Below are 9,758 nucleotides of genomic sequence, written 5' to 3'. Positions count from 1 at the left end.
TTTAAATATCTTTTGCGTTAATGTTATCGTTTTTTCAAGAAAATTATTTTAAAAAAAATTAAATTGATAGTGATAGATGAATTACTATTTCTCCTAATATTATATCCCCGAAGTGCAAACCATCAAGCAATCATGATAAAAAAGACCATCAAGGACTTGTTTTTTTTTTTTTGGGAAAAAGAGGATGGCACGTCCAAATTTAATTGATGCCCTCCCTTATGAATCTATGACAGAGGAATATCGTGGTTACATCAAATATTACTACAAATTATGCAAATAATAGAAAAAGACTTCTAAGGCCTAATATATGCTCATAAAAGACATAATGACTGATCACCAAAAGCTTGAATCAAAAGTAAACCAACGGGATTGGGTCTAGTGAGAGGGACTAGTTCCTCATAAAGTGGCGAACTAAAGTTTGAATCCCTGTTGAGAGAGGTGTCCATATTTAGTGCTCGATAATGTCTTAAATAGAATTGTCTCCAATAGAAAGGTACCTATGCTTTAGCGAGGAAAAAAAAGGAAAAGAAAACATAGAAGGGAACTAAGAACAAAAAGAAAGAATAAGGAGAAAGACAACCCATAACAGTAAAAAAAATTTACTATTTTCTGAAGTTTTCCTTCCTAATATTTCCTCCCCCATTTTCCTCTCAGCTTCCCTTGCCGGATCATGACAACAAGAAAAGTAAAGTACACTCCAAAACAGCGTCATGGATGTTATTACGAGGAAGTTTACTAGCAGCTGCATGCCAATATCGCCACGCATCCAAGCTCTAACGCCTATATTCACACGAGATTCACGGATCGAGTTTACGTCAGACTCATACTCCGAGTCCCTGCCAAAACTGAGACAGCTATAAGTTAAGATCAGTTGACAATTGTATTAATCTAATCATTATAAATGCAATCACATGATAATTTGTGCACTAATTTGGACAAAGAATTTTGTATGTTGTATCTGGAAATAATAAATATACTCCTTTTCCAAAAAAATACTTGAATAAATTATATAACCTATTGGCTTGGAAGGGAGTATATATAAGAACAATTGAATGAAAGGATTTTAAGAAATCATTGAAGAAAATAGCGAAATAAATTTCCAGCAAAAGAAAAGAGTGCTTGAAGAGGTTGACAGTAAAGAAAAGTACTAAAAATAAGAAAAAGAGTCTTAGAAGTTAATTTCGCACAAAGAAATCTGCCTACATGTACGAAGAGTAATAATTTTCGAGGATTCAGTGAATCATATGATTAGAAACTGACGAACATTTACATGAAAGCACTAACATATCTCCTTCCAAGTAATGTGCAAAATGTAGTGCTGAATATTAAACTAGTAATTGAGATAAGGGATAAGTGCACCTTGAACGCATGCCATGTAAACCGATGCATGGAACGTGGGAGAGTATGGGCCAAATTTCGTCATCCTTGTTGCGCCATCGTTCTTCGAGAAGCCAGCAACCTGAAATGAGGATCCTTTGTAGAGAAGGAGGCATCATTCCTCCTATATTCTCAAGGTTGGGAGAATCCAAAATTTCTAGTTCTTGAAGAGAGGTTAGATGTTGAAGCCCTTTGCAATGCAATGTCTTAGACGGAGTAGAGACAAGAAGGTGAGTGATACTAGGAAGGTGATTCCATTCTGCATGATTGGATAATAACTTGTCACAGTCTCTTATCTCAAGTTGTTTTAAACTGGATGGCAACAACCCTGGTGAAAATGGTTCCATATTTGGACATCCTTTTAAGCATAACATTTTTAAATTTGGGAGAAGACGTTCCATGTCAGCAAACAAGGACGTCGTCAGAAATTTGCAGTCATTAATGGAAATCCTTTGCAGATGAAGAAGCGGTTCCCTTGAATCCAAAACAAACTCGGTATTTTCACAATCTTCTATAAGTAGCTCTTTCACTGATGGGGGCATGTGAATCATTGGAAATGGCAGAGCATCAGAACAATCCCCGACATATAAATCTTCTATATGCAACTTTTCAGACAGAGGCTTCAGCATGCGTGCACCTGAAATTGCTAGAAGGCGTAGGGAAGATGGTAATTCTTGCTCTCGCAACAATACATTGTGACTTTTAATTATAAATAACGCTCGCATTTTTGGACACTTTGGGATAGAAGAAGCAAGTAGCGGACATCCTGCAATTTCCAGATGCTCTAAAGAAAGAAGTTGTCGAGGTAAATTTCCAATTAATTTGGGACAACCATTAAGGTGAAGAGTGTGGAGTTTAGGAAAAGCTTCCATATCAATTGAATGCCATTCTTCCCAAGACATCATTTTGACAAAAAGAAGAGTTTCAAGGGATGGAAACGGTATAACTGAAGCACAATCATGTCCCTTGAAGAACTCAGAACCCACAGCCACCACACTTTGTAAGCGTTCAAAAGTTAAGGACCTCAAAGCAGGTAGTTGCCCAAGGGCAGGAATGCTCCCACAGTTATGGCAGTTGATCAAGCACAACTCAATCAAATTTTGGTAGTAACGGCTTCCTAACCAAGTTGGAAATGTTGTACCCCTGTAGTCTTTAACTCCCAAAATTTCTAAATCGCGAGAAGGTTGAAGCTTGTTCAAAATCTCTCTCCCTGTCCATGAAAATAGAAATAAATACTGAGCAACAAGATTAAGAAAGAAAGGATAACATAAACATTTCTAAAATGTTAATCATTGTCAAACAATCTTAATATAATCTGAAATGGCCTGGTGTGGCCTAATCTAACAAAATAGTCCAGGCTAGGCCTATTTATAGGCCTCAATGGGCTCGGCTTATTTGTTAAGGCTCAGCCTATTTACTCATTAAAAAATTTAAAAAGTTGGCTTGGTCTGATTTATTTTCATCCCCAGCTACATTACCACTAGAGTTCCATCACTGACAATGGTGGCGGGAGCCTCCCCACCAAAAAAATAATTAAAGGGCGTTTTAGTAGGTGGACAACAAAATTTAATTTCTAATAAGTCCCTGAATCCTGTAGAGTAATTTCATACGTATTGGGTCTGTTTTACAGTTATTACCCTTGTGCGGCTTTTGTGCAACCCCGTAAATCAAGTCTATTACTAATTAAACTTTTTATTAGAGATTTCTTTCTAGTTTTTCCTTTTATCTATCCTCCAAACTTGGCGCGCCGCCAGACCAAGGAACAGGAATTTTTTTTTTTTTTTTGGGGGGAGACTGAAATGAAATGAGAGAGTAGGGAAATGGAGATTGAGAAGAAAAAATTGCGAGAGTGGAAGAAGGCTGGGGAAAAAAAACATAGAAAAGAGGAACAGATACAAAGTAAATTTACTTTTTCCGTTATTATTAAAAATTCATGGAATTTTCTTTATGTTTTCTCTCTCATTCTGTTATAAGGATATTCTTTTTTAGTTCTTCCGAAAATCAGTGTAAAATAAAAGAAAATATAAAGAAATAAATAAGAATAATAATACGTGGTAACAAAAAATACAGGAGAAAAGAAAAATACCTTGATAAGGCATGGGGTTCTCTATTGACTCTGCAGATTCTGCTGAGTTCGAATCCAAATTCATATCTTCCTCTAGTTCTTCCAAATCTTGATGTCCTCGCATACTTTTCAACAAGTCGTGATCAATGATGCATCTTCTAGGGTCCATGAATTGAATATTTTCGAAGTTACTTTCTCTATTGTATACATGAACTCCAAAATAAATTTCTTTTACGCCTTCTGTTTTCTGTGTTTTGCTCTGAATAGAAACCTTCACTTGGTTCCACTTATTTCCAAGTGGGAGTTCAGTCTGAATCATGCTTTTCATATCACATATATATATGTGATCTGTCTTCATTGTTGACAGTAAAAGCCATTTAGAAGCAATATCCAGCTTTGTGTACTCATTGATTTGCACCGAGAATTCACAGTTGGGGACATAATCTTGGTCGTCTTTGACAAGAATCCATAGAAAAGTCGTTGGGAGCACATTACGAACCCAAAATGACACAAAACTTCCCTGCCTGCAATAATGGAGCCTTTCTGGTAATTTTCTTCCGGGCAAAATAAAGTTTCTTTTCACAGGTTGAAAGTTCAACGCCTGTCAATTACATATTGTCAAATAAAGAAAAGTTGACTAAACACATATCTGACAAAAGAATACAATTATACAGAGAGAGGGCTTTGGAGGGAGGTGATATACCTGCTTTAATACTATGCTTTTAGATAACTTAGTCAATGATGTGCAACATATGGCACTAAATTTTTCCAAGTTTGGTGGCATCCCTCTAATATGCTGAAGTTGATTGCAATTGTCCAACAAAAGATATTTCAGATTGTGATATTCTTTGATGCATTCTGGAAGAATTGTGAAGTTATTAAAACTTAGATCCAAATGCATCATATCAGTGAAGTGAGAAAGACAGAAAGCAAGAGAGTCATCTGATAAATTGCAATCCGAGAAACAAAGCTGTTCCATTTTCAATGACATTGCTGAGCAGTCCAAGGTTGCCTCATCTCCACGTTCATGCATATTAAAACGACTCATTCCTTCACAAAAATTGGCTGTTAGTTTCCAAAGGTTTGGTAATGTGCAAATGCTAGCTGGTAGCTGCTTAAGATAACGACATTCATCCACGTTTAAGATTTCAAGTCCAATTAGATTGCAAATTGAAGTTGGCAATTCGGTAATTGCTGTCTTCTCTAAATCAAGTGCTTGCATTTCTTTCATCATGACAGATATTTCTGGAAATCTTTGAAGACTTGAACAACCGAAGAGGTTGAGATGCTTAAGAGATGTCAACCAAAGGCAAGATGGTAAAATCTTCAAGTTTTTGCAACGCATTGCACTCAATTCTCTCAATTCATTTAAATGTCCAACTGAATCATGAATTTCAGTTAAATTTGTGCAATCATCAAGCCACAGTTCTCTTAAATTAGAAGCTCCAGATAAGTCTGGTATTTGATGTAGAAATTTGCAGTTTCTTAAATTCATACAACTTAAATTTTGAAACTTCTGCAAAACAAATATCAACTTAATTACTTTTAGAATTAATCAAAGAAACAAATGAAAAAACTAATAGGGTACTCATATACTCACCTTATCAAACGGTTGGAGCAATTCACAATAGCTATAGGACAAGTCAAGATAAACAAGTTTGGTTGGGTGCATATGAGGTAAAAATTTGAAAGGATACCCCTTCCATTCCAACCACCTTAAACTATTTGGCAGATATCTGGGACATTCAGAAAAGCTTGCTTTTCTTATCACAAGCATTTTGAGACTTTTCATCTTCTTGAATTCTTCTCCACTCCATTGTACTTCTATACTTTTAGGTAAGTTTAGAATTATGGCTTCAACTTTATTCGTTCCCTTCCAAAATGAAAAGCAAATATAAGTTCCAAAACTTAGATGTTATAAATCATTAAGAATTTTTTAGAGAAAATGAATATGTATGTAGGTGATCTTACCGTGTCTTGTTGTAAGACATGGAGAATGTCTTGATAGAACCATAGTCGACTACGTTCACCTGGCTCATGTGATGATTCTTGTCGAACAATCTCTTTACCTACGTCTTCTATTAAGTCATGCATTGTTACACAATCTTGTTCAATCTTTATAAGGGATTTATCAATCAACACTTCAATAGCATATTCTGGCTGAATTTCACGAAAACATAGCAACATATCATTGACATGTGCTAAGTTCTCACCATTGAAAAAACAAGCCAAGTCAAGGAAAACTTGTTTCTCCACTTCCCCTAAAGTATCATAGCTTAATTTCAAGGCACCCAAAACACTTTCATGCGGTATGCTTTTGAATTGATCCAATGCAGAACTCCAATAATTGACTCCTTTACCGCGCAAGTTAGAACCAATCACTTCTAAAGCTAAGGGAAAGCCACACGAATAATGTATTGCGCGATTGCAAACCTCCATGTAGTTGGAATCCAAGTTTTCCCTTTTAAAGGCATGCCAACTAAGCAACTTCAAAGATTCCTCATCATTTAATTCCTTGACATCACAAATGCTTGTAACATCATGACTTACTAATAATTGCTTATTTCTGGTGGTGATGATGATTCTGCTTCCACAATCAAACCAATCACAACTTCCCGCAAGTGCTTTTAATTGGTCTATTTTGTCAATATCATCAAGAATCAAAAGAATCTTCTTTTGACTAAGCCTGCGTTTTATTATTGGTATTCCTTCATGATAATCACCCAATTTGAGATCTTCTTCCTTGAATAACTTGCACAATAATTTCCCTTGAAGACGAGACAAACCATTTTGCTCTTTAGATTGTTTTCTTACATTGAAAAGAAAACATGAGGCTTCAAAATTATCACCGATGGAATTATATACAGCTCTTGCAATAGTTGATTTACCTATTCCACCAGCTCCCCATATTCCTATCATTTTAACCTCAGTGGACCAAAGATCTAAACAAGAGATAACTTCCTTCACTCGAGAAACAAGTCCAACTGGATAATCTATAATATCTAAAGGCTCTAGGTTAATCTTAGCAGCAACTTCATTAGTGATCCTTGTAATACACTCATATTCATTTGCAATCCTGGTCAATTTGTAAGAAGTTCATAGTCAAACTAAACAACATTAAGATATGTCAATTTTAGTTATAAAGACTTGGTAACTTCCCTGTTCCTCGCAATAAGATATATAGCTTCATCCTCACATTGTAAACGATGAAATGTGAGCATATTGTAGCAGTATTTAAATTCGATCCCAATTATTAAAAAAACATTAAGTTTATTATATAAATGGAACCAAACTGGCCAAGCCTTCATAGAACACGTGTATGTTGTTGTAAAATAGAAATTCACGTTAACTGTACTTAAAATAACAGTAAAAAACTATTAAAAAAAAAGAAAAAGAAATAAACAGCGAGAAGATATACTTGGGTTTGAGATGACAGCCTTTGTGGTCAGCAACTTGAGATAGAGCCAGCCTCCATTTTTCCACCTTTTGGGTGTTGTCTTTGAACCTTTCCTCCAGTCGAGCCAATGCTTGTGCATAGTTTCCCCGTGGACGTCGCAGTTCTGACGGATCCACATAATAAAATACTGGATATATCAACCGACTTTCTTCCTTGAAACACTCGAGAATCTTTTCAAGTTCCTGCAAACAAAATGTTGAGTTTGCATAGTTTTCTGAGAAAACTATGATGGCTATTCTTGATTCTTGTATAGCTCTGAAAAGTGTAGGTGTGATATTTTCTCCGGTCCTAATGAATTGATCATCAAGAAAGGCATGAATTCCACTTTGATGCAGAGAATGGTAGAGATGGCTAATGAAACCTAAGCGAGTATCTTCACCATGAAAACTAAGGAATACATCGTAAGTCCATTTGTAAGTGATAGATGAAGATGATAATGGCGCTCGATGCTCCATGACCACAAGCGAAGAGTAAAAGAAGAAGAGAGAGATCTCACAGGACTATAAAGAAAGAAGGGTTGAAGTTGTAACGAATATGCCACCGAGTCTTAGAATATTCCGCAATTTAAAAAGGGTTGAAGTGTATTGGAGTTACAAAATGAAACTCCATAAATATTCATTAGTGTTTAATTTATTATTGTTTTAAAAACATTATCCTCTCCTCCCTTCAAATCAAAATATACAATTACCTGAAGTATTATTCATTAGTCTAAAGAAATTCTTTTATTAGAATATTTCTTTTGCAGATCTAAATTAAAAATGCTTTAGTAGTACTCCTCCCTTCCTCAATATAGGATCTAATTAGAGAGTTGATATTAATCTCATATGTAAGATCTATTTTATATATTTATCAATTTTTTTAAATTAATCCTATTGATATTTTTCCGACAATAATCAAGTAGAAAAAATAGAGGGAGAATTAAGAAAGATGCTTAGAGTGTTTAAAAAAAATCATATTAACTGATTTAATTAACATCTTTAATCTATTCAAATTAATTAATTAGGTCTTACATTAAAGATTGGAAGAGTATTTTTTACGAGAAATAAAACTATTTAAAACGTCTTGAATGACGTCAACCGATTGTAACTAAAATTGTTTAATAGAGAGCCAAGGGAGTGAACATAATACCTATAAAATATTACAAGAATTAGAAATTTAGGGGATCATGACTCCCGGTCGGTCCTGTCCTTCTGGCTCTTCTATTATTTAAGTTTATTTAATTCGCAAAGAATATATGGAGGGTTTATTTAATCCCAGGTTTAAAAATGTAATAAGTCATCATTGACTTCAAAAATCATGTCTGCCATCACAGTGAATTTTTTTTAAAATTGAGAATAAGGAAAGTTGTTGGCAGCTTTTCTGTTTTCCACACCGTAAGTCCCAAGTAATGTTTTATATATTTCTCAACTTTAAGACTTGCACTGGATTATTGCTTGTTGCTTACATGTTTATAATATGACATAGTCAATATCTGGCAATAAGGTTTAAATTCATTCGATGCAGCTTAGGTTACAAATTCCATTTAGCACGAAGTCTTTCCGAGAGCTACCGAGTTTCTCACTAAAAAGGGAGTTTTTTTTTTGGGGGGGGAGGTTTTCGCAAATGAAAAATATGTTATGTGCCTCTCAATAATAACAACAACAACAATAATAATAATAAATATTATTTGCTCCTTTTGGTCTTATAAATACGATCCTCCACTCCACAAGAAAATTACCCTTAAAATGATTGGATAATAATTTCTTTATCCCTAAATAATGGATCTGTAGTTTGTTAATACACAATAGAAAATTTAAAAGAGTTCTTATAATAAAAAGGATTGAAACAAATCTAATAAAGGATTTGGGATAAGGTACAATTTTGCCGTGAAATTATTCGACCAGGAGCTGTGAGTATCCGATAGTTTTTTTTTTAAAAAAAAAAACTTAATGTCACATTGAAAGTTTTAAAATTGGAGTAATGTCACCCTATTTTAACGGATACGAATGGTGAAATCTTAGTTAATACATTATGCTGAGGTGACATGTCTACGTATCATCCACCTCAGTCATTTTGCCAGCTCAGATTTACAACCAAGGAAAAAAAAAAAAAAAACAGATCCCTCGTGTTCTTCCCCGCATGCTCGACGATAATCCGCTCCTCTGATCTAGGAACCACCAGAAATCATTTTAAATTCATGTCCTAGAGCTCCTAAACAACAATCAACAGCAAAAGGTAAATACAACCAACTAACCCTAGAACTAAAAATTAACATCAAACTACTTATTTCAAATCTATCTCATTTCTTAAACTGTTTCAACAACAGAACACCAAAAAAATTGGTTCCTTTCAATCGTATAAAACATCAGATAGATGACCCAGCAAACAAAATCAAAGAGCACGACTGAGGTAGAAGGAGAATGGGATGGGAAAGGAATCTCAAATAGTCAAATCAGAATGTAGGGAAGGATATGGGTGAAGTTATGAATGGCTCTAATCGAGGTGGATGACATGTGGGCATGCCACCTCAGCATAATGGGTCAAGTAATGCTTGACTATTTGTACATGTTAAAATTTTCGGGATGACATTAACCCAAAAAAAAAAATCTGAATATCTACAGCTCCTAGTCGAAAACTGTTAGGGCAAAATTGGATCTTGTCCCTAAAAAATTTCTACACATAAAGCACCGGAAGAAATATTAATTTTAAAATATGTATAGAACGAATTTGTGAACGTGTTTCGCTTTTTTACTCCGTGGTCAGCAAGCTTGTTTGCGAGAGGACTTGGAAGGCTACTAAGGTGGAAGGCAGTATTTGTATTAATTATGTACAGTGTTTAAATTTAAACAAAAGAAAGAAAGAAAATGATGAGAAATAATC

This window comes from Neltuma alba, unplaced genomic scaffold (genome assembly GCF_004799145.2).
Source record: "Neltuma alba isolate B1F8T4 unplaced genomic scaffold, ASM479914v2 tig00011497_pilon, whole genome shotgun sequence".
Classification (NCBI taxonomy): Eukaryota; Viridiplantae; Streptophyta; class Magnoliopsida; order Fabales; family Fabaceae; genus Neltuma; species Neltuma alba.
The sequence above is the reverse complement of the archived record's forward strand: the minus strand, read 5'-3'. Positions refer to the sequence as shown.